The 24,434-nt window shown below is 47.9% G+C and overlaps 16 non-coding genes and 1 pseudogene across 16 annotated transcripts; all 17 read right to left on the bottom strand.

Annotated features, from left to right (window-relative positions):
• Positions 1-41: 41 nt before the first annotated feature.
• LOC142720589 (U2 spliceosomal RNA) lies at positions 42-232 on the bottom strand. Its single transcript, XR_012873366.1, has one exon. It is a non-coding gene; the product is annotated as a U2 spliceosomal RNA (small nuclear RNA).
• A 1,280-nt stretch (positions 233-1,512) lies between these two features.
• On the bottom strand, positions 1,513-1,703 carry LOC142720663 (U2 spliceosomal RNA). The gene has a single exon (XR_012873439.1). It is a non-coding gene; the product is annotated as a U2 spliceosomal RNA (small nuclear RNA).
• A 1,276-nt stretch (positions 1,704-2,979) lies between these two features.
• Positions 2,980-3,170, bottom strand: LOC142720588 (U2 spliceosomal RNA). The gene has a single exon (XR_012873365.1). It is a non-coding gene; the product is annotated as a U2 spliceosomal RNA (small nuclear RNA).
• A 1,292-nt stretch (positions 3,171-4,462) lies between these two features.
• On the bottom strand, positions 4,463-4,680 carry LOC142720671 (U2 spliceosomal RNA; annotated as a pseudogene).
• Positions 4,681-5,968: 1,288 nt separating this feature from the next.
• Positions 5,969-6,159, bottom strand: LOC142720587 (U2 spliceosomal RNA). The gene has a single exon (XR_012873363.1). It is a non-coding gene; the product is annotated as a U2 spliceosomal RNA (small nuclear RNA).
• Positions 6,160-7,451: 1,292 nt separating this feature from the next.
• Positions 7,452-7,642, bottom strand: LOC142720585 (U2 spliceosomal RNA). Its single transcript, XR_012873361.1, has one exon. It is a non-coding gene; the product is annotated as a U2 spliceosomal RNA (small nuclear RNA).
• Positions 7,643-8,934: 1,292 nt separating this feature from the next.
• On the bottom strand, positions 8,935-9,125 carry LOC142720584 (U2 spliceosomal RNA). The gene has a single exon (XR_012873360.1). It is a non-coding gene; the product is annotated as a U2 spliceosomal RNA (small nuclear RNA).
• Positions 9,126-10,429: 1,304 nt separating this feature from the next.
• LOC142720583 (U2 spliceosomal RNA) lies at positions 10,430-10,620 on the bottom strand. Its single transcript, XR_012873359.1, has one exon. It is a non-coding gene; the product is annotated as a U2 spliceosomal RNA (small nuclear RNA).
• A 1,280-nt stretch (positions 10,621-11,900) lies between these two features.
• LOC142720581 (U2 spliceosomal RNA) lies at positions 11,901-12,091 on the bottom strand. The gene has a single exon (XR_012873358.1). It is a non-coding gene; the product is annotated as a U2 spliceosomal RNA (small nuclear RNA).
• A 1,286-nt stretch (positions 12,092-13,377) lies between these two features.
• Positions 13,378-13,569, bottom strand: LOC142720667 (U2 spliceosomal RNA). The gene has a single exon (XR_012873444.1). It is a non-coding gene; the product is annotated as a U2 spliceosomal RNA (small nuclear RNA).
• A 1,241-nt stretch (positions 13,570-14,810) lies between these two features.
• Positions 14,811-15,001, bottom strand: LOC142720580 (U2 spliceosomal RNA). Its single transcript, XR_012873357.1, has one exon. It is a non-coding gene; the product is annotated as a U2 spliceosomal RNA (small nuclear RNA).
• A 1,276-nt stretch (positions 15,002-16,277) lies between these two features.
• On the bottom strand, positions 16,278-16,468 carry LOC142720662 (U2 spliceosomal RNA). Its single transcript, XR_012873438.1, has one exon. It is a non-coding gene; the product is annotated as a U2 spliceosomal RNA (small nuclear RNA).
• A 1,300-nt stretch (positions 16,469-17,768) lies between these two features.
• LOC142720579 (U2 spliceosomal RNA) lies at positions 17,769-17,959 on the bottom strand. The gene has a single exon (XR_012873356.1). It is a non-coding gene; the product is annotated as a U2 spliceosomal RNA (small nuclear RNA).
• Positions 17,960-19,252: 1,293 nt separating this feature from the next.
• Positions 19,253-19,443, bottom strand: LOC142720578 (U2 spliceosomal RNA). Its single transcript, XR_012873355.1, has one exon. It is a non-coding gene; the product is annotated as a U2 spliceosomal RNA (small nuclear RNA).
• A 1,276-nt stretch (positions 19,444-20,719) lies between these two features.
• On the bottom strand, positions 20,720-20,910 carry LOC142720577 (U2 spliceosomal RNA). The gene has a single exon (XR_012873354.1). It is a non-coding gene; the product is annotated as a U2 spliceosomal RNA (small nuclear RNA).
• Positions 20,911-22,202: 1,292 nt separating this feature from the next.
• Positions 22,203-22,393, bottom strand: LOC142720576 (U2 spliceosomal RNA). The gene has a single exon (XR_012873353.1). It is a non-coding gene; the product is annotated as a U2 spliceosomal RNA (small nuclear RNA).
• Positions 22,394-23,675: 1,282 nt separating this feature from the next.
• On the bottom strand, positions 23,676-23,866 carry LOC142720575 (U2 spliceosomal RNA). Its single transcript, XR_012873352.1, has one exon. It is a non-coding gene; the product is annotated as a U2 spliceosomal RNA (small nuclear RNA).
• Between the last annotated feature and the right edge of the window lie 568 nt (positions 23,867-24,434).

Genomic DNA, 24,434 nt, shown 5'->3' with positions numbered 1-24,434 from the left:
AAAAAACACTTTTGGAATCTGCTTTTAGTCAACACATAAGGAAAGGGTGCACCGGTCCTGGAAATACTGCAATACCAGGTCAATGCGTGGAGTGGACAGAGCAAGCTCTATTTCCATCTCCCTGTTCTAAAAATCCATTTAATATATGGTCCCCAGATAGGGGACGTATCAGATATTAAACTGATAAGAACAGATACTACACTTGATCTTAGCCAAAAGGCCGAGAAGCGATAACCCGAACGGGCCTCGCGTTGCCCGAGCCTGCCCGATACTGCTGTTCAGCCCTTGCAGCGATTCAGCCTACTTCTAGGCAATTCCATGGGGCCCTGCAGGCTCACACACTCACAGCTACACGGGAGGTGAATAAAGGCCGGAGAGGAAGCCAGACAGGATTTGCTTCTTTTGCTTGCACCACAATGCAGTGCTGAAAGAGGAGGAATCTACATAAAAACGCCTTCCTGGCAACGCCCAAATGCCCTGCTGCCATGCAGATAAACACTGGCAGCGGCAGCAAGTGCATGCCCACAGCCACCCCTTGTTCCTTCACACCTTGTATCAGCTGTAATCCAGTCCAGTCCAGTGCTGCCTGCTGAGCAGCACTGACCAACACTGCCTGGGCCCAGGCTTTTATCTCTGAGGCCCCATTATGATGTCAGAAAGCTGGCTCTGGAATCCTGAGGGCTCCACTATGACACGTGCAAAGTTCCGTCTGAACTTTATATAAGACGGTGAGGCTCAGTCAGTCACTCAGTGTTGCCTGAGAGGGCAACACTGCAACAGCCGGCCGCCAGGCTGTCTTTTTTTTGCACAGCTAGTTGCCTCCAGGAGGCCACAAGAGGGAGACAAGGGACTGCAAAATGGAAAATAGGCATCCACCAACTTTACAGACAACTTCTCCTTGCTCCTACAACCTCCATCCTTGCACAGTTTGTTATTCTTCTAGGTAACATAGTAACAAATCCAAATTGCTGCTCTCTTTGTAGGCAAGCAAGGCTTTGTTGCAACTGCAATTCTTACTTCTTCTTGAAATGTAGGGACGACAGTACATTCCATCACATCCATCTAGTGTACACAGGTAGGTCCATTGTGGCGGGCAGGCGAGCGGGCGGGCTGCTTTATTGGCTGTTTGCTGTTCCCCTACTCCACTCCACTATTTGACTGTTGTGCTGCATCAATCAATCAATCAATCAATCAATCAATCAATCAATCAATCAGTGGCTGGCTCAGGTGCAGCTCTTTAACTTACCTAAAAGGGAGGGCGGAGAGAAGACAAGGAAGGTGAATGAGGTGTTCCAATGTGAAATGCCGGAAACACAGAAACACAGACGACACACAACAAGAGGTGGCAATCTATTCATTAATTGCATTTAATCAATGAGCTCATTATCACTCATGCATTGTCCAACAGGTGTTGAAATAATGGGATTAAAAGGGGAGATCCCTTCAGAAAGACAGAAACAATAGCAAAGACAAAAAACACTTTTGGAATCTGCTTTTAGTCAACACATAAGGAAAGGGTGCACCGGTCCTGGAAATACTGCAATACCAGGTCAATGCGTGGAGTGGACAGAGCAAGCTCTATTTCCATCTCCCTGTTCTAAAAATCCATTTAATATATGGTCCCCAGATAGGGGACGTATCAGATATTAAACTGATAAGAACATATACTACACTTGATCTTAGCCAAAAGGCCGAGAAGCGATAACCCGAACGGGCCGCGCGTTGCCCGAGCCTGCCCGATACTGCTGTTCAGCCCTTGCAGCGATTCAGCCTACTTCTAGGCAATTCCATGGGGCCCTGCAGGCTCACACACTCACAGCTACACGGGAGGTGAATAAAGGCCGGAGAGGAAGCCAGACAGGATTTGCTTCTTTTGCTTGCACCACAATGCAGTGCTGAAAGAGGAGGAATCTACATAAAAACGCCTTCCTGGCAACGCCCAAATGCCCTGCTGCCATGCAGATAAACACTGGCAGCGGCAGCAAGTGCATGCCCACAGCCACCCCTTGTTCCTGCACACCTTGTATCAGCTGTAATCCAGTCCAGTCCAGTGCTGCCTGCTGAGCAGCACTGACCAACACTGCCTGGGCCCAGGCTTTTATCTCTGAGGCCCCATTATGATGTCAGAAAGCTGGCTCTGGAATCCTGAGGGCTCCACTATGACACGTGCAAAGTTCCGTCTGAACTTTATATAAGACGGTGAGGCTCAGTCAGTCACTCAGTGTTGCCTGAGAGGGCAACACTGCAACAGCCGGCCGCCAGGCTGTCTTTTTTTTGCACAGCTAGTTGCCTCCAGGAGGCCACAAGAGGGAGACAATGGACTGCAAAATGGAAAATAGGCATCCACCAACTTTACAGACAACTTCTCCTTGCTCCTACAACCTCCATCCTTGCACAGTTTGTTATTCTTCTAGGTAACATAGTAGCTCTCTTTGTAGGCAAGCAAGGCTTTGTTGCAACTGCAATTCTTACTTCTTCTTGAAATGTAGGGACGACAGTACATTCCATCACATCCATCTAGTGTACACAGGTAGGTCCATTGTGGCGGGCAGGCGAGCGGGCGGGCTGCTTTATTGGCTGTTTGCTGTTCCCCTACTCCACTCCACATTTGACTGTTGTGCTGCAATCAATCAATCAATCAATCAATCAATCAATCAATCAATCAATCAATCAATCAATCAGTGGCTGGCTCAGGTGCAGCTCTTTAACTTACCTAAAAGGGAGGGCGGAGAGAAGACAAGGAAGGTGAATGAGGTGTTCCAATGTGAAATGCCGGAAACACAGAAACAGAGACGACACACAACAAGAGGTGGCAATCTATTCATTAATTGCATTTAATCAATGAGCTCATTATCACTCATGCATTGTCCAACAGGTGTTGAAATAATGGGATTAAAAGGGGAGATCCCTTCAGAAAGACAGAAACAATAGCAAAGACAAAAAACACTTTTGGAATCTGCTTTTAGTCAACACATAAGGAAAGGGTGCACCGGTCCTGGAAATACTGCAATACCAGGTCAATGCGTGGAGTGGACAGAGCAAGCTCTATTTCCATCTCCCTGTTCTAAAAATCCATTTAATATATGGTCCCCAGATAGGGGACGTATCAGATATTAAACTGATAAGAACAGATACTACACTTGATCTTAGCCAAAAGGCCGAGAAGCGATAACCCGAACGGGCCGCGCGTTGCCCGAGCCTGCCCGATACTGCTGTTCAGCCCTTGCAGCGATTCAGCCTACTTCTAGGCAATTCCATGGGGCCCTGCAGGCTCACACACTCACAGCTACACGGGAGGTGAATAAAGGCCGGAGAGGAAGCCAGACAGGATTTGCTTCTTTTGCTTGCACCACAATGCAGTGCTGAAAGAGGAGGAATCTACATAAAAACGCCTTCCTGGCAACGCCCAAATGCCCTGCTGCCATGCAGATAAACACTGGCAGCGGCAGCAAGTGCATGCCCACAGCCACCCCTTGTTCCTTCACACCTTGTATCAGCTGTAATCCAGTCCAGTCCAGTGCTGCCTGCTGAGCAGCACTGACCAACACTGCCTGGGCCCAGGCTTTTATCTCTGAGGCCCCATTATGATGTCAGAAAGCTGGCTCTGGAATCCTGAGGGCTCCACTATGACACGTGCAAAGTTCCGTCTGAACTTTATATAAGACGGTGAGGCTCAGTCAGTCACTCAGTGTTGCCTGAGAGGGCAACACTGCAACAGCCGGCCGCCAGGCTGTCTTTTTTTTGCACAGCTAGTTGCCTCCAGGAGGCCACAAGAGGGAGACAAGGGACTGCAAAATGGAAAATAGGCATCCACCAACTTTACAGACAACTTCTCCTTGCTCCTACAACCTCCATCCTTGCACAGTTTGTTATTCTTCTAGGTAACATAGTAACAAATCCAAATTGCTGCTCTCTTTGTAGGCAAGCAAGGCTTTGTTGCAACTGCAATTCTTACTTCTTCTTGAAATGTAGGGACGACAGTACATTCCATCACATCCATCTAGTGTACACAGGTAGGTCCATTGTGGCGGGCAGGCGAGCGGGCGGGCTGCTTTATTGGCTGTTTGCTGTTCCCCTACTCCACTCCACTATTTGACTGTTGTGCTGCATCAATCAATCAATCAATCAATCAATCAATCAATCAATCAATCAATCAATCAATCAGTGGCTGGCTCAGGTGCAGCTCTTTAACTTACCTAAAAGGGAGGGCGGAGAGAAGACAAGGAAGGTGAATGAGGTGTTCCAATGTGAAATGCCGGAAACACAGAAACACAGACGACACACAACAAGAGGTGGCAATCTATTCATTAATTGCATTTAATCAATGAGCTCATTATCACTCATGCATTGTCCAACAGGTGTTGAAATAATGGGATTAAAAGGGGAGATCCCTTCAGAAAGACAGAAACAATAGCAAAGACAAAAAACACTTTTGGAATCTGCTTTTAGTCAACACATAAGGAAAGGGTGCACCGGTCCTGGAAATACTGCAATACCAGGTCAATGCGTGGAGTGGACAGAGCAAGCTCTATTTCCATCTCCCTGTTCTAAAAATCCATTTAATATATGGTCCCCAGATAGGGGACGTATCAGATATTAAACTGATAAGAACAGATACTACACTTGATCTGATAAGAACAGATACTACACTTGATCTTAGCCAAAAGGCCGAGAAGCGATAACCCGAACGGGCCGCGCGTTGCCCGAGCCTGCCCGATACTGCTGTTCAGCCCTTGCAGCGATTCAGCCTACTTCTAGGCAATTCCATGGGGCCCTGCAGGCTCACACACTCACAGCTACACGGGAGGTGAATAAAGGCCGGAGAGGAAGCCAGACAGGATTTGCTTCTTTTGCTTGCACCACAATGCAGTGCTGAAAGAGGAGGAATCTACATAAAAACGCCTTCCTGGCAACGCCCAAATGCCCTGCTGCCATGCAGATAAACACTGGCAGCGGCAGCAAGTGCATGCCCACAGCCACCCCTTGTTCCTTCACACCTTGTATCAGCTGTAATCCAGTCCAGTCCAGTGCTGCCTGCTGAGCAGCACTGACCAACACTGCCTGGGCCCAGGCTTTTATCTCTGAGGCCCCATTATGATGTCAGAAAGCTGGCTCTGGAATCCTGAGGGCTCCACTATGACACGTGCAAAGTTCCGTCTGAACTTTATATAAGACGGTGAGGCTCAGTCAGTCACTCAGTGTTGCCTGAGAGGGCAACACTGCAACAGCCGGCCGCCAGGCTGTCTTTTTTTTGCACAGCTAGTTGCCTCCAGGAGGCCACAAGAGGGAGACAAGGGACTGCAAAATGGAAAATAGGCATCCACCAACTTTACAGACAACTTCTCCTTGCTCCTACAACCTCCATCCTTGCACAGTTTGTTATTCTTCTAGGTAACATAGTAACAAATCCAAATTGCTGCTCTCTTTGTAGGCAAGCAAGGCTTTGTTGCAACTGCAATTCTTACTTCTTCTTGAAATGTAGGGACGACAGTACATTCCATCACATCCATCTAGTGTACACAGGTAGGTCCATTGTGGCGGGCAGGCGAGCGGGCGGGCTGCTTTATTGGCTGTTTGCTGTTCCCCTACTCCACTCCACTATTTGACTGTTGTGCTGCATCAATCAATCAATCAATCAATCAATCAATCAATCAATCAATCAATCAATCAGTGGCTGGCTCAGGTGCAGCTCTTTAACTTACCTAAAAGGGAGGGCGGAGAGAAGACAAGGAAGGTGAATGAGGTGTTCCAATGTGAAATGCCGGAAACACAGAAACACAGACGACACACAACAAGAGGTGGCAATCTATTCATTAATTGCATTTAATCAATGAGCTCATTATCACTCATGCATTGTCCAACAGGTGTTGAAATAATGGGATTAAAAGGGGAGATCCCTTCAGAAAGACAGAAACAATAGCAAAGACAAAAAACACTTTTGGAATCTGCTTTTAGTCAACACATAAGGAAAGGGTGCACCGGTCCTGGAAATACTGCAATACCAGGTCAATGCGTGGAGTGGACAGAGCAAGCTCTATTTCCATCTCCCTGTTCTAAAAATCCATTTAATATATGGTCCCCAGATAGGGGACGTATCAGATATTAAACTGATAAGAACAGATACTACACTTGATCTTAGCCAAAAGGCCGAGAAGCGATAACCCGAACGGGCCGCGCGTTGCCCGAGCCTGCCCGATACTGCTGTTCAGCCCTTGCAGCGATTCAGCCTACTTCTAGGCAATTCCATGGGGCCCTGCAGGCTCACACACTCACAGCTACACGGGAGGTGAATAAAGGCCGGAGAGGAAGCCAGACAGGATTTGCTTCTTTTGCTTGCACCACAATGCAGTGCTGAAAGAGGAGGAATCTACATAAAAACGCCTTCCTGGCAACGCCCAAATGCCCTGCTGCCATGCAGATAAACACTGGCAGCGGCAGCAAGTGCATGCCCACAGCCACCCCTTGTTCCTTCACACCTTGTATCAGCTGTAATCCAGTCCAGTCCAGTGCTGCCTGCTGAGCAGCACTGACCAACACTGCCTGGGCCCAGGCTTTTATCTCTGAGGCCCCATTATGATGTCAGAAAGCTGGCTCTGGAATCCTGAGGGCTCCACTATGACACGTGCAAAGTTCCGTCTGAACTTTATATAAGACGGTGAGGCTCAGTCAGTCACTCAGTGTTGCCTGAGAGGGCAACACTGCAACAGCCGGCCGCCAGGCTGTCTTTTTTTTGCACAGCTAGTTGCCTCCAGGAGGCCACAAGAGGGAGACAAGGGACTGCAAAATGGAAAATAGGCATCCACCAACTTTACAGACAACTTCTCCTTGCTCCTACAACCTCCATCCTTGCACAGTTTGTTATTCTTCTAGGTAACATAGTAACAAATCCAAATTGCTGCTCTCTTTGTAGGCAAGCAAGGCTTTGTTGCAACTGCAATTCTTACTTCTTCTTGAAATGTAGGGACGACAGTACATTCCATCACATCCATCTAGTGTACACAGGTAGGTCCATTGTGGCGGGCAGGCGAGCGGGCGGGCTGCTTTATTGGCTGTTTGCTGTTCCCCTACTCCACTCCACTATTTGACTGTTGTGCTGCATCAATCAATCAATCAATCAATCAATCAATCAATCAATCAATCAATCAATCAATCAGTGGCTGGCTCAGGTGCAGCTCTTTAACTTACCTAAAAGGGAGGGCGGAGAGAAGACAAGGAAGGTGAATGAGGTGTTCCAATGTGAAATGCCGGAAACACAGAAACACAGACGACACACAACAAGAGGTGGCAATCTATTCATTAATTGCATTTAATCAATGAGCTCATTATCACTCATGCATTGTCCAACAGGTGTTGAAATAATGGGATTAAAAGGGGAGTTCCCTTCAGAAAGACAGAAACAATAGCAAAGACAAAAAACACTTTTGGAATCTGCTTTTAGTCAACACATAAGGAAAGGGTGCACCGGTCCTGGAAATACTGCAATACCAGGTCAATGCGTGGAGTGGACAGAGCAAGCTCTATTTCCATCTCCCTGTTCTAAAAATCCATTTAATATATGGTCCCCAGATAGGGGACGTATCAGATATTAAACTGATAAGAACAGATACTACACTTGATCTTAGCCAAAAGGCCGAGAAGCGATAACCCGAACGGGCCGCGCGTTGCCCGAGCCTGCCCGATACTGCTGTTCAGCCCTTGCAGCGATTCAGCCTACTTCTAGGCAATTCCATGGGGCCCTGCAGGCTCACACACTCACAGCTACACGGGAGGTGAATAAAGGCCGGAGAGGAAGCCAGACAGGATTTGCTTCTTTTGCTTGCACCACAATGCAGTGCTGAAAGAGGAGGAATCTACATAAAAACGCCTTCCTGGCAACGCCCAAATGCCCTGCTGCCATGCAGATAAACACTGGCAGCGGCAGCAAGTGCATGCCCACAGCCACCCCTTGTTCCTTCACACCTTGTATCAGCTGTAATCCAGTCCAGTCCAGTGCTGCCTGCTGAGCAGCACTGACCAACACTGCCTGGGCCCAGGCTTTTATCTCTGAGGCCCCATTATGATGTCAGAAAGCTGGCTCTGGAATCCTGAGGGCTCCACTATGACACGTGCAAAGTTCCGTCTGAACTTTATATAAGACGGTGAGGCTCAGTCAGTCACTCAGTGTTGCCTGAGAGGGCAACACTGCAACAGCCGGCCGCCAGGCTGTCTTTTTTTTGCACAGCTAGTTGCCTCCAGGAGGCCACAAGAGGGAGACAAGGGACTGCAAAATGGAAAATAGGCATCCACCAACTTTACAGACAACTTCTCCTTGCTCCTACAACCTCCATCCTTGCACAGTTTGTTATTCTTCTAGGTAACATAGTAACAAATCCAAATTGCTGCTCTCTTTGTAGGCAAGCAAGGCTTTGTTGCAACTGCAATTCTTACTTCTTCTTGAAATGTAGGGACGACAGTACATTCCATCACATCCATCTAGTGTACACAGGTAGGTCCATTGTGGCGGGCAGGCGAGCGGGCGGGCTGCTTTATTGGCTGTTTGCTGTTCCCCTACTCCACTCCACTATTTGACTGTTGTGCTGCATCAATCAATCAATCAATCAATCAATCAATCAATCAATCAATCAATCAATCAATCAGTGGCTGGCTCAGGTGCAGCTCTTTAACTTACCTAAAAGGGAGGGCGGAGAGAAGACAAGGAAGGTGAATGAGGTGTTCCAATGTGAAATGCCGGAAACACAGAAACACAGACGACACACAACAAGAGGTGGCAATCTATTCATTAATTGCATTTAATCAATGAGCTCATTATCACTCATGCATTGTCCAACAGGTGTTGAAATAATGGGATTAAAAGGGGAGATCCCTTCAGAAAGACAGAAACAATAGCAAAGACAAAAAACACTTTTGGAATCTGCTTTTAGTCAACACATAAGGAAAGGGTGCACCGGTCCTGGAAATACTGCAATACCAGGTCAATGCGTGGAGTGGACAGAGCAAGCTCTATTTCCATCTCCCTGTTCTAAAAATCCATTTAATATATGGTCCCCAGATAGGGGACGTATCAGATATTAAACTGATAAGAACAGATACTACACTTGATCTTAGCCAAAAGGCCGAGAAGCGATAACCCGAACGGGCCGCGCGTTGCCCGAGCCTGCCCGATACTGCTGTTCAGCCCTTGCAGCGATTCAGCCTACTTCTAGGCAATTCCATGGGGCCCTGCAGGCTCACACACTCACAGCTACACGGGAGGTGAATAAAGGCCGGAGAGGAAGCCAGACAGGATTTGCTTCTTTTGCTTGCACCACAATGCAGTGCTGAAAGAGGAGGAATCTACATAAAAACGCCTTCCTGGCAACGCCCAAATGCCCTGCTGCCATGCAGATAAACACTGGCAGCGGCAGCAAGTGCATGCCCACAGCCACCCCTTGTTCCTTCACACCTTGTATCAGCTGTAATCCAGTCCAGTCCAGTGCTGCCTGCTGAGCAGCACTGACCAACACTGCCTGGGCCCAGGCTTTTATCTCTGAGGCCCCATTATGATGTCAGAAAGCTGGCTCTGGAATCCTGAGGGCTCCACTATGACACGTGCAAAGTTCCGTCTGAACTTTATATAAGACGGTGAGGCTCAGTCAGTCACTCAGTGTTGCCTGAGAGGGCAACACTGCAACAGCCGGCCGCCAGGCTGTCTTTTTTTTGCACAGCTAGTTGCCTCCAGGAGGCCACAAGAGGGAGACAAGGGACTGCAAAATGGAAAATAGGCATCCACCAACTTTACAGACAACTTCTCCTTGCTCCTACAACCTCCATCCTTGCACAGTTTGTTATTCTTCTAGGTAACATAGTAACAAATCCAAATTGCTGCTCTCTTTGTAGGCAAGCAAGGCTTTGTTGCAACTGCAATTCTTACTTCTTCTTGAAATGTAGGGACGACAGTACATTCCATCACATCCATCTAGTGTACACAGGTAGGTCCATTGTGGCGGGCAGGCGAGCGGGCGGGCTGCTTTATTGGCTGTTTGCTGTTCCCCTACTCCACTCCACTATTTGACTGTTGTGCTGCATCAATCAATCAATCAATCAATCAATCAATCAATCAATCAATCAATCAATCAATCAATCAATCAATCAGTGGCTGGCTCAGGTGCAGCTCTTTAACTTACCTAAAAGGGAGGGCGGAGAGAAGACAAGGAAGGTGAATGAGGTGTTCCAATGTGAAATGCCGGAAACACAGAAACACAGACGACACACAACAAGAGGTGGCAATCTATTCATTAATTGCATTTAATCAATGAGCTCATTATCACTCATGCATTGTCCAACAGGTGTTGAAATAATGGGATTAAAAGGGGAGATCCCTTCAGAAAGACAGAAACAATAGCAAAGACAAAAAACACTTTTGGAATCTGCTTTTAGTCAACACATAAGGAAAGGGTGCACCGGTCCTGGAAATACTGCAATACCAGGTCAATGCGTGGAGTGGACAGAGCAAGCTCTATTTCCATCTCCCTGTTCTAAAAATCCATTTAATATATGGTCCCCAGATAGGGGACGTATCAGATATTAAACTGATAAGAACAGATACTACACTTGATCTTAGCCAAAAGGCCGAGAAGCGATAACCCGAACGGGCCGCGCGTTGCCCGAGCCTGCCCGATACTGCTGTTCAGCCCTTGCAGCGATTCAGCCTACTTCTAGGCAATTCCATGGGGCCCTGCAGGCTCACACACTCACAGCTACACGGGAGGTGAATAAAGGCCGGAGAGGAAGCCAGACAGGATTTGCTTCTTTTGCTTGCACCACAATGCAGTGCTGAAAGAGGAGGAATCTACATAAAAACGCCTTCCTGGCAACGCCCAAATGCCCTGCTGCCATGCAGATAAACACTGGCAGCGGCAGCAAGTGCATGCCCACAGCCACCCCTTGTTCCTTCACACCTTGTATCAGCTGTAATCCAGTCCAGTCCAGTGCTGCCTGCTGAGCAGCACTGACCAACACTGCCTGGGCCCAGGCTTTTATCTCTGAGGCCCCATTATGATGTCAGAAAGCTGGCTCTGGAATCCTGAGGGCTCCACTATGACACGTGCAAAGTTCCGTCTGAACTTTATATAAGACGGTGAGGCTCAGTCAGTCACTCAGTGTTGCCTGAGAGGGCAACACTGCAACAGCCGGCCGCCAGGCTGTCTTTTTTTTGCACAGCTAGTTGCCTCCAGGAGGCCACAAGAGGGAGACAAGGGACTGCAAAATGGAAAATAGGCATCCACCAACTTTACAGACAACTTCTCCTTGCTCCTACAACCTCCATCCTTGCACAGTTTGTTATTCTTCTAGGTAACATAGTAACAAATCCAAATTGCTGCTCTCTTTGTAGGCAAGCAAGGCTTTGTTGCAACTGCAATTCTTACTTCTTCTTGAAATGTAGGGACGACAGTACATTCCATCACATCCATCTAGTGTACACAGGTAGGTCCATTGTGGCGGGCAGGCGAGCGGGCGGGCTGCTTTATTGGCTGTTTGCTGTTCCCCTACTCCACTCCACTATTTGACTGTTGTGCTGCATCAATCAATCAATCAATCAATCAATCAATCAATCAATCAATCAGTGGCTGGCTCAGGTGCAGCTCTTTAACTTACCTAAAAGGGAGGGCGGAGAGAAGACAAGGAAGGTGAATGAGGTGTTCCAATGTGAAATGCCGGAAACACAGAAACACAGACGACACACAACAAGAGGTGGCAATCTATTCATTAATTGCATTTAATCAATGAGCTCATTATCACTCATGCATTGTCCAACAGGTGTTGAAATAATGGGATTAAAAGGGGAGATCCCTTCAGAAAGACAGAAACAATAGCAAAGACAAAAAACACTTTTGGAATCTGCTTTTAGTCAACACATAAGGAAAGGGTGCACCGGTCCTGGAAATACTGCAATACCAGGTCAATGCGTGGAGTGGACAGAGCAAGCTCTATTTCCATCTCCCTGTTCTAAAAATCCATTTAATATATGGTCCCCAGATAGGGGACGTATCAGATATTAAACTGATAAGAACAGATACTACACTTGATCTTAGCCAAAAGGCCGAGAAGCGATAACCCGAACGGGCCGCGCGTTGCCCGAGCCTGCCCGATACTGCTGTTCAGCCCTTGCAGCGATTCAGCCTACTTCTAGGCAATTCCATGGGGCCCTGCAGGCTCACACACTCACAGCTACACGGGAGGTGAATAAAGGCCGGAGAGGAAGCCAGACAGGATTTGCTTCTTTTGCTTGCACCACAATGCAGTGCTGAAAGAGGAGGAATCTACATAAAAACGCCTTCCTGGCAACGCCCAAATGCCCTGCTGCCATGCAGATAAACACTGGCAGCGGCAGCAAGTGCATGCCCACAGCCACCCCTTGTTCCTTCACACCTTGTATCAGCTGTAATCCAGTCCAGTCCAGTGCTGCCTGCTGAGCAGCACTGACCAACACTGCCTGGGCCCAGGCTTTTATCTCTGAGGCCCCATTATGATGTCAGAAAGCTGGCTCTGGAATCCTGAGGGCTCCACTATGACACGTGCAAAGTTCCGTCTGAACATTATATAAGACGGTGAGGCTCAGTCAGTCACTCAGTGTTGCCTGAGAGGGCAACACTGCAACAGCCGGCCGCCAGGCTGTCTTTTTTTTGCACAGCTAGTTGCCTCCAGGAGGCCACAAGAGGGAGACAAGGGACTGCAAAATGGAAAATAGGCATCCACCAACTTTACAGACAACTTCTCCTTGCTCCTACAACCTCCATCCTTGCACAGTTTGTTATTCTTCTAGGTAACATAGTAACAAATCCAAATTGCTGCTCTCTTTGTAGGCAAGCAAGGCTTTGTTGCAACTGCAATTCTTACTTCTTCTTGAAATGTAGGGACGACAGTACATTCCATCACATCCATCTAGTGTACACAGGTAGGTCCATTGTGGCGGGCAGGCGAGCGGGCGGGCTGCTTTATTGGCTGTTTGCTGTTCCCCTACTCCACTCCACTATTTGACTGTTGTGCTGCATCAATCAATCAATCAATCAATCAATCAATCAATCAATCAATCAATCAATCAGTGGCTGGCTCAGGTGCAGCTCTTTAACTTACCTAAAAGGGAGGGCGGAGAGAAGACAAGGAAGGTGAATGAGGTGTTCCAATGTGAAATGCCGGAAACACAGAAACACAGACGACACACAACAAGAGGTGGCAATCTATTCATTAATTGCATTTAATCAATGAGCTCATTATCACTCATGCATTGTCCAACAGGTGTTGAAATAATGGATTAAAAGGGGAGATCCCTTCAGAAAGACAGAAACAATAGCAAAGACAAAAACACTTTTGGAATCTGCTTTTAGTCAACACATAAGGAAAGGGTGCACCGGTCCTGGAAATACTGCAATACCAGGTCAATGCGTGGAGTGGACAGAGCAAGCTCTATTTCCATCTCCCTGTTCTAAAATCCATTTAATATATATGGTCCCCAGATAGGGGACGTATCAGATATTAAACTGATAAGAACAGATACTACACTTGATCTTAGCCAAAAGGCCGAGAAGCGATAACCCGAACGGGCCGCGCGTTGCCCGAGCCTGCCCGATACTGCTGTTCAGCCCTTGCAGCGATTCAGCCTACTTCTAGGCAATTCCATGGGGCCCTGCAGGCTCACACACTCACAGCTACACGGGAGGTGCATAAAGGCCGGAGAGGAAGCCAGACAGGATTGCTTCTTTTGCTTGCACCACAATGCAGTGCTGAAAGAGGAGGAATCTACATAAAAACGCCTTCCTGGCAACGCCCAAATGCCATGCTGCCATGCAGATAAACACTGGCAGCGGCAGCAAGTGCATGCCCACAGCCACCCCTTGTTCCTTCACACCTTGTATCAGCTGTATCCAGTCCAGTCCAGTGCTGCCTGCTGAGCAGCACTGACCAACACTGCCTGGGCCCAGGCTTTTATCTCTGAGGCCCCATTATGATGTCAGAAAGCTGGCTCTGGAATCCTGAGGGCTCCACTATGACACGTGCAAAGTTCCGTCTGAACTTTATATAAGACGGTGAGGCTCAGTCAGTCACTCAGTGTTGCCTGAGAGGGCAACACTGCAACAGCCGGCCGCCAGGCTGTCTTTTTTTTGCACAGCTAGTTGCCTCCAGGAGGCCACAAGAGGGAGACAAGGGACTGCAAAATGGAAAATAGCATCCACCAACTTTACAGACAACTTCTTCCTTGCTCCTACAACACTCCATCCTTGCACAGTTGTTATTCTTAGGCAAGCAAGGCTTTGTTGCAACTGCAATTCTTACTTCTTCTTGAAATGTAGGGACGACAGTACATTCCATTACATCCATCTAGTGTACACAGGTAGGTCCATTGTGGCGGGCAGGTGAGCGGGCGGGCTGCTTTATTGGCTGTTTGCTGTTCCCCTACTCCACTCCACTATTTGACTGTTGTGCTGCAATCAATCAATCAATCAATCAATCAATCAATCAATCAATCAATCAATCAGTGGCTGGCTCAGGTGCAGCTCTTTAACTTACCTAAAAGGGAGGGCGGAGAGAAGACAAGGAAGGTGAATGAGGAGTTCCAATGTGAAATGCCGGAAACACAGAAACACAGACGACACACAACAAGAGGTGGCAATCTATTCATTAATTGCATTTAATCAATGAGCTCATTATCACTCATGCATTGTCCAACAGGTGTTGAAATAATGGGATTAAAAGGGGAGATCCCTTCAGAAAGACAGAAACAATAGCAAAGACAAAAAACACTTTTGGAATCTGCTTTTAGTCAACACATAAGGAAAGGGTGCACCGGTCCTGGAAATACTGCAATACCAGGTCAATGCGTGGAGTGGACAGAGCAAGCTCTATTTCCATCTCCCTGTTCTAAAAATCCATTTAATATATGGTCCCCAGATAGGGGACGTATCAGATATTAAACTGATAAGAACAGATACTACACTTGATCTTAGCCAAAAGGCCGAGAAGCGATAACCCGAACGGGCCGCGCGTTGCCCGAGCCTGCCCGATACTGCTGTTCAGCCCTTGCAGCGATTCAGCCTACTTCTAGGCAATTCCATGGGGCCCTGCAGGCTCACACACTCACAGCTACACGGGAGGTGAATAAAGGCCGGAGAGGAAGCCAGACAGGATTTGCTTCTTTTGCTTGCACCACAATGCAGTGCTGAAAGAGGAGGAATCTACATAAAAACGCCTTCCTGGCAACGCCCAAATGCCCTGCTGCCATGCAGATAAACACTGGCAGCGGCAGCAAGTGCATGCCCACAGCCACCCCTTGTTCCTTCACACCTTGTATCAGCTGTAATCCAGTCCAGTCCAGTGCTGCCTGCTGAGCAGCACTGACCAACACTGCCTGGGCCCAGGCTTTTATCTCTGAGGCCCCATTATGATGTCAGAAAGCTGGCTCTGGAATCCTGAGGGCTCCACTATGACACGTGCAAAGTTCCGTCTGAACTTTATATAAGACGGTGAGGCTCAGTCAGTCACTCAGTGTTGCCTGAGAGGGCAACACTGCAACAGCCGGCCGCCAGGCTGTCTTTTTTTTGCACAGCTAGTTGCCTCCAGGAGGCCACAAGAGGGAGACAAGGGACTGCAAAATGGAAAATAGGCATCCACCAACTTTACAGACAACTTCTCCTTGCTCCTACAACCTCCATCCTTGCACAGTTTGTTATTCTTCTAGGTAACATAGTAACAAATCCAAATTGCTGCTCTCTTTGTAGGCAAGCAAGGCTTTGTTGCAACTGCAATTCTTACTTCTTCTTGAAATGTAGGGACGACAGTACATTCCATCACATCCATCTAGTGTACACAGGTAGGTCCATTGTGGCGGGCAGGCGAGCGGGCGGGCTGCTTTATTGGCTGTTTGCTGTTCCCCTACTCCACTCCACTATTTGACTGTTGTGCTGCATCAATCAATCAATCAATCAATCAATCAATCAATCAATCAGTGGCTGGCTCAGGTGCAGCTCTTTAACTTACCTAAAAGGGAGGGCGGAGAGAAGACAAGGAAGGTGAATGAGGTGTTCCAATGTGAAATGCCGGAAACACAGAAACACAGACGACACACAACAAGAGGTGGCAATCTATTCATTAATTGCATTTAATCAATGAGCTCATTATCACTCATGCATTGTCCAACAGGTGTTGAAATAATGGGATTAAAAGGGGAGATCCCTTCAGAAAGACAGAAACAATAGCAAAGACAAAAAACACTTTTGGAATCTGCTTTTAGTCAACACATAAGGAAAGGGTGCACCGGTCCTGGAAATACTGCAATACCAGGTCAATGCGGGGAGTGGACAGAGCAAGCTCTATTTCCATCTCCCTGTTCTAAAAATCCATTTAATATATGGTCCCCAGATAGGGGACGTATCAGATATTAAACTGATAAGAACAGATACTACACTTGATCTTAGCCAAAAGGCCGAGAAGCGATAACCCGAACGGGCCGCGCGTTGCCCGAGCCTGCCCGATACTGCTGTTCAGCCCTTGCAGCGATTCAGCCTACTTCTAGGCAATTCCATGGGGCCCTGCAGGCTCACACACTCACAGCTACACGGGAGGTGAATAAAGGCCGGAGAGGAAGCCAGACAGGATTTGCTTCTTTTGCTTGCACCACAATGCAGTGCTGAAAGAGGAGGAATCTACATAAAAACGCCTTCCTGGCAACGCCCAAATGCCCTGCTGCCATGCAGATAAACACTGGCAGCGGCAGCAAGTGCATGCCCACAGCCACCCCTTGTTCCTTCACACCTTGTATCAGCTGTAATCCAGTCCAGTCCAGTGCTGCCTGCTGAGCAGCACTGACCAACACTGCCTGGGCCCAGGCTTTTATCTCTGAGGCCCCATTATGATGTCAGAAAGCTGGCTCTGGAATCCTGAGGGCTCCACTATGACACGTGCAAAGTTCCGTCTGAACTTTATATAAGACGGTGAGGCTCAGTCAGTCACTCAGTGTTGCCTGAGAGGGCAACACTGCAACAGCCGGCCGCCAGGCTGTCTTTTTTTTGCACAGCTAGTTGCCTCCAGGAGGCCACAAGAGGGAGACAAGGGACTGCAAAATGGAAAATAGGCATCCACCAACTTTACAGACAACTTCTCCTTGCTCCTACAACCTCCATCCTTGCACAGTTTGTTATTCTTCTAGGTAACATAGTAACAAATCCAAATTGCTGCTCTCTTTGTAGGCAAGCAAGGCTTTGTTGCAACTGCAATTCTTACTTCTTCTTGAAATGTAGGGACGACAGTACATTCCATTACATCCATCTAGTGTACACAGGTAGGTCCATTGTGGCGGGCAGGTGAGCGGGCGGGCTGCTTTATTGGCTGTTTGCTGTTCCCCTACTCCACTCCACTATTTGACTGTTGTGCTGCATCAATCAATCAATCAATCAATCAATCAATCAATCAATCAATCAATCAATCAATCAATCAATCAGTGGCTGGCTCAGGTGCAGCTCTTTAACTTACCTAAAAGGGAGGGCGGAGAGAAGACAAGGAAGGTGAATGAGGAGTTCCAATGTGAAATGCCGGAAACACAGAAACACAGACGACACACAACAAGAGGTGGCAATCTATTCATTAATTGCATTTAATCAATGAGCTCATTATCACTCATGCATTGTCCAACAGGTGTTGAAATAATGGGATTAAAAGGGGAGATCCCTTCAGAAAGACAGAAACAATAGCAAAGACAAAAAACACTTTTGGAATCTGCTTTTAGTCAACACATAAGGAAAGGGTGCACCGGTCCTGGAAATACTGCAATACCAGGTCAATGCGTGGAGTGGACAGAGCAAGCTCTATTTCCATCTCCCTGTTCTAAAAATCCATTTAATATATGGTCCCCAGATAGGGGACGTATCAGATATTAAACTGATAAGAACAGATACTACACTTGATCTTAGCCAAAAGGCCGAGAAGCGATAACCCGAACGGGCCGCGCGTTGCCCGAGCCTGCCCGATACTGCTGTTCAGCCCTTGCAGCGATTCAGCCTACTTCTAGGCAATTCCATGGGGCCCTGCAGGCTCACACACTCACAGCTACACGGGAGGTGAATAAAGGCCGGAGAGGAAGCCAGACAGGATTTGCTTCTTTTGCTTGCACCACAATGCAGTGCTGAAAGAGGAGGAATCTACATAAAAACGCCTTCCTGGCAACGCCCAAATGCCCTGCTGCCATGCAGATAAACACTGGCAGCGGCAGCAAGTGCATGCCCACAGCCACCCCTTGTTCCTTCACACCTTGTATCAGCTGTAATCCAGTCCAGTCCAGTGCTGCCTGCTGAGCAGCACTGACCAACACTGCCTGGGCCCAGGCTTTTATCTCTGAGGCCCCATTATGATGTCAGAAAGCTGGCTCTGGAATCCTGACTCCACTATGACACGTGCAAAGTTCCGTCTGAACTTTATATAAGACGGTGAGGCTCAGTCAGTCACTCAGTGTTGCCTGAGAGGGCAACACTGCAACAGCCGGCCGCCAGGCTGTCTTTTTTTTGCACAGCTAGTTGCCTCCAGGAGGCCACAAGAGGGAGACAAGGGACTGCAAAATGGAAAATAGGCATCCACCAACTTTACAGACAACTTCTCCTTGCTCCTACAACCTCCATCCTTGCACAGTTTGTTATTCTTCTAGGTAACATAGTAACAAATCCAAATTGCTGCTCTCTTTGTAGGCAAGCAAGGCTTTGTTGCAACTGCAATTCTTACTTCTTCTTGAAATGTAGGGACGACAGTACATTCCATCACATCCATCTAGTGTACACAGGTAGGTCCATTGTGGCGGGCAGGCGAGCGGGCGGGCTGCTTTATTGGCTGTTTGCTGTTCCCCTACTCCACTCCACTATTTGACTGTTGTGCTGCATCAATCAATCAATCAATCAATCAATCAATCAATCAATCAATCAATCAATCAATCAATCAGTGGCTGGCTCAGGTGCAGCTCTTTAACTTACCTAAAAGGGAGGGCGGAGAGAAGACAAGGAAGGTGAATGAGGTGTTCCAATGTGAAATGCCGGAAACACAGAAACACAGACGACACACAACAAGAGGTGGCAATCTATTCATTAATTGCATTTAATCAATGAGCTCATTATCACTCATGCATTGTCCAACAGGTGTTGAAATAATGGGATTAAAAGGGGAGATCCCTTCAGAAAGACAGAAACAATAGCAAAGACAAAAAACACTTTTGGAATCTGCTTTTAGTCAACACATAAGGAAAGGGTGCACCGGTCCTGGAAATACTGCAATACCAGGTCAATGCGTGGAGTGGACAGAGCAAGCTCTATTTCCATCTCCCTGTTCTAAAAATCCATTTAATATATGGTCCCCAGATAGGGGACGTATCAGATATTAAACTGATAAGAACAGATACTACACTTGATCTTAGCCAAAAGGCCGAGAAGCGATAACCCGAACGGGCCGCGCGTTGCCCGAGCCTGCCCGATACTGCTGTTCAGCCCTTGCAGCGATTCAGCCTACTTCTAGGCAATTCCATGGGGCCCTGCAGGCTCACACACTCACAGCTACACGGGAGGTGAATAAAGGCCGGAGAGGAAGCCAGACAGGATTTGCTTCTTTTGCTTGCACCACAATGCAGTGCTGAAAGAGGAGGAATCTACATAAAAACGCCTTCCTGGCAACGCCCAAATGCCCTGCTGCCATGCAGATAAACACTGGCAGCGGCAGCAAGTGCATGCCCACAGCCACCCCTTGTTCCTTCACACCTTGTATCAGCTGTAATCCAGTCCAGTCCAGTGCTGCCTGCTGAGCAGCACTGACCAACACTGCCTGGGCCCAGGCTTTTATCTCTGAGGCCCCATTATGATGTCAGAAAGCTGGCTCTGGAATCCTGAGGGCTCCACTATGACACGTGCAAAGTTCCGTCTGAACTTTATATAAGACGGTGAGGCTCAGTCAGTCACTCAGTGTTGCCTGAGAGGGCAACACTGCAACAGCCGGCCGCCAGGCTGTCTTTTTTTTGCACAGCTAGTTGCCTCCAGGAGGCCACAAGAGGGAGACAAGGGACTGCAAAATGGAAAATAGGCATCCACCAACTTTACAGACAACTTCTCCTTGCTCCTACAACCTCCATCCTTGCACAGTTTGTTATTCTTCTAGGTAACATAGTAACAAATCCAAATTGCTGCTCTCTTTGTAGGCAAGCAAGGCTTTGTTGCAACTGCAATTCTTACTTCTTCTTGAAATGTAGGGACGACAGTACATTCCATCACATCCATCTAGTGTACACAGGTAGGTCCATTGTGGCGGGCAGGCGAGCGGGCGGGCTGCTTTATTGGCTGTTTGCTGTTCCCCTACTCCACTCCACTATTTGACTGTTGTGCTGCATCAATCAATCAATCAATCAATCAATCAATCAATCAATCAGTGGCTGGCTCAGGTGCAGCTCTTTAACTTACCTAAAAGGGAGGGCGGAGAGAAGACAAGGAAGGTGAATGAGGTGTTCCAATGTGAAATGCCGGAAACACAGAAACACAGACGACACACAACAAGAGGTGGCAATCTATTCATTAATTGCATTTAATCAATGAGCTCATTATCACTCATGCATTGTCCAACAGGTGTTGAAATAATGGGATTAAAAGGGGAGATCCCTTCAGAAAGACAGAAACAATAGCAAAGACAAAAAACACTTTTGGAATCTGCTTTTAGTCAACACATAAGGAAAGGGTGCACCGGTCCTGGAAATACTGCAATACCAGGTCAATGCGTGGAGTGGACAGAGCAAGCTCTATTTCCATCTCCCTGTTCTAAAAATCCATTTAATATATGGTCCCCAGATAGGGGACGTATCAGATATTAAACTGATAAGAACAGATACTACACTTGATCTTAGCCAAAAGGCCGAGAAGCGATAACCCGAACGGGCCGCGCGTTGCCCGAGCCTGCCCGATACTGCTGTTCAGCCCTTGCAGCGATTCAGCCTACTTCTAGGCAATTCCATGGGGCCCTGCAGGCTCACACACTCACAGCTACACGGGAGGTGAATAAAGGCCGGAGAGGAAGCCAGACAGGATTTGCTTCTTTTGCTTGCACCACAATGCAGTGCTGAAAGAGGAGGAATCTACATAAAAACGCCTTCCTGGCAACGCCCAAATGCCCTGCTGCCATGCAGATAAACACTGGCAGCGGCAGCAAGTGCATGCCCACAGCCACCCCTTGTTCCTTCACACCTTGTATCAGCTGTAATCCAGTCCAGTCCAGTGCTGCCTGCTGAGCAGCACTGACCAACACTGCCTGGGCCCAGGCTTTTATCTCTGAGGCCCCATTATGATGTCAGAAAGCTGGCTCTGGAATCCTGAGGGCTCCACTATGACACGTGCAAAGTTCCGTCTGAACTTTATATAAGACGGTGAGGCTCAGTCAGTCACTCAGTGTTGCCTGAGAGGGCAACACTGCAACAGCCGGCCGCCAGGCTGTCTTTTTTTTGCACAGCTAGTTGCCTCCAGGAGGCCACAAGAGGGAGACAAGGGACTGCAAAATGGAAAATAGGCATCCACCAACTTTACAGACAACTTCTCCTTGCTCCTACAACCTCCATCCTTGCACAGTTTGTTATTCTTCTAGGTAACATAGTAACAAATCCAAATTGCTGCTCTCTTTGTAGGCAAGCAAGGCTTTGTTGCAACTGCAATTCTTACTTCTTCTTGAAATGTAGGGACGACAGTACATTCCATCATATCCATCTAGTGTACACAGGTAGGTCCATTGTGGCGGGCAGGCGAGCGGGCGGGCTGCTTTATTGGCTGTTTGCTGTTCCCCTACTCCACTCCACTATTTGACTGTTGTGCTGCATCAATCAATCAATCAATCAATCAATCAATCAATCAATCAATCAATCAATCAATCAGTGGCTGGCTCAGGTGCAGCTCTTTAACTTACCTAAAAGGGAGGGCGGAGAGAAGACAAGGAAGGTGAATGAGGTGTTCCAATGTGAAATGCCGGAAACACAGAAACACAGACGACACACAACAAGAGGTGGCAATCTATTCATTAATTGCATTTAATCAATGAGCTCATTATCACTCATGCATTGTCCAACAGGTGTTGAAATAATGGGATTAAAAGGGGAGATCCCTTCAGAAAGACAGAAACAATAGCAAAGACAAAAAACACTTTTGGAATCTGCTTTTAGTCAACACATAAGGAAAGGGTGCACCGGTCCTGGAAATACTGCAATACCAGGTCAATGCGTGGAGTGGACAGAGCAAGCTCTATTTCCATCTCCCTGTTCTAAAAATCCATTTAATATATGGTCCCCAGATAGGGGACGTATCAGATATTAAACTGATAAGAACAGATACTACACTTGATCTTAGCCAAAAGGCCGAGAAGCGATAACCCGAACGGGCCGCGCGTTGCCCGAGCCTGCCCGATACTGCTGTTCAGCCCTTGCAGCGATTCAGCCTACTTCTAGGCAATTCCATGGGGCCCTGCAGGCTCACACACTCACAGCTACACGGGAGGTGAATAAAGGCCGGAGAGGAAGCCAGACAGGATTTGCTTCTTTTGCTTGCACCACAATGCAGTGCTGAAAGAGGAGGAATCTACATAAAAACGCCTTCCTGGCAACGCCCAAATGCCCTGCTGCCATGCAGATAAACACTGGCAGCGGCAGCAAGTGCATGCCCACAGCCACCCCTTGTTCCTTCACACCTTGTATCAGCTGTAATCCAGTCCAGCAGTGCTGCCTGCTGAGCAGCACTGACCAACACTGCCTGGGCCCAGGCTTTTATCTCTGAGGCCCCATTATGATGTCAGAAAGCTGGCTCTGGAATCCTGAGGGCTCCACTATGACACGTGCAAAGTTCCGTCTGAACTTTATATAAGACGGTGAGGCTCAGTCAGTCACTCAGTGTTGCCTGAGAGGGCAACACTGCAACAGCCGGCCGCCAGGCTGTCTTTTTTTTGCACAGCTAGTTGCCTCCAGGAGGCCACAAGAGGGAGACAAGGGACTGCAAAATGGAAAATAGGCATCCACCAACTTTACAGACAACTTCTCCTTGCTCCTACAACCTCCATCCTTGCACAGTTTGTTATTCTTCTAGGTAACATAGTAACAAATCCAAATTGCTGCTCTCTTTGTAGGCAAGCAAGGCTTTGTTGCAACTGCAATTCTTACTTCTTCTTGAAATGTAGGGACGACAGTACATTCCATCACATCCATCTAGTGTACACAGGTAGGTCCATTGTGGCGGGCAGGCGAGCGGGCGGGCTGCTTTATTGGCTGTTTGCTGTTCCCCTACTCCACTCCACTATTTGACTGTTGTGCTGCATCAATCAATCAATCAATCAATCAATCAATCAATCAATCAATCAATCAGTGGCTGGCTCAGGTGCAGCTCTTTAACTTACCTAAAAGGGAGGGCGGAGAGAAGACAAGGAAGGTGAATGAGGTGTTCCAATGTGAAATGCCGGAAACACAGAAACACAGACGACACACAACAAGAGGTGGCAATCTATTCATTAATTGCATTTAATCAATGAGCTCATTATCACTCATGCATTGTCCAACAGGTGTTGAAATAATGGGATTAAAAGGGGAGATCCCTTCAGAAAGACAGAAACAGTAGCAAAGACAAAAAACACTTTTGGAATCTGCTTTTAGTCAACACATAAGGAAAGGGTGCACCGGTCCTGGAAATACTGCAATACCAGGTCAATGCGTGGAGTGGACAGAGCAAGCTCTATTTCCATCTCCCTGTTCTAAAAATCCATTTAATATATGGTCCCCAGATAGGGGACGTATCAGATATTAAACTGATAAGAACAGATACTACACTTGATCTTAGCCAAAAGGCCGAGAAGCGATAACCCGAACGGGCCGCGCGTTGCCCGAGCCTGCCCGATACTGCTGTTCAGCCCTTGCAGCGATTCAGCCTACTTCTAGGCAATTCCATGGGGCCCTGCAGGCTCACACACTCACAGCTACACGGGAGGTGAATAAAGGCCGGAGAGGAAGCCAGACAGGATTTGCTTCTTTTGCTTGCACCACAATGCAGTGCTGAAAGAGGAGGAATCTACATAAAAACGCCTTCCTGGCAACGCCCAAATGCCCTGCTGCCATGCAGATAAACACTGGCAGCGGCAGCAAGTGCATGCCCACAGCCACCCCTTGTTCCTTCACACCTTGTATCAGCTGTAATCCAGTCCAGTCCAGTGCTGCCTGCTGAGCAGCACTGACCAACACTGCCTGGGCCCAGGCTTTTATCTCTGAGGCCCCATTATGATGTCAGAAAGCTGGCTCTGGAATCCTGAGGGCTCCACTATGACACGTGCAAAGTTCCGTCTGAACTTTATATAAGACGGTGAGGCTCAGTCAGTCACTCAGTGTTGCCTGAGAGGGCAACACTGCAACAGCCGGCCGCCAGGCTGTCTTT

Source organism: Rhinoderma darwinii, unplaced genomic scaffold (genome assembly GCF_050947455.1).
Source record: "Rhinoderma darwinii isolate aRhiDar2 unplaced genomic scaffold, aRhiDar2.hap1 Scaffold_500, whole genome shotgun sequence".
NCBI lineage: Eukaryota > Metazoa > Chordata > Amphibia > Anura > Rhinodermatidae > Rhinoderma > Rhinoderma darwinii.
The sequence above is the reverse complement of the archived record's forward strand: the minus strand, read 5'-3'. Positions and strand labels throughout refer to the sequence as shown.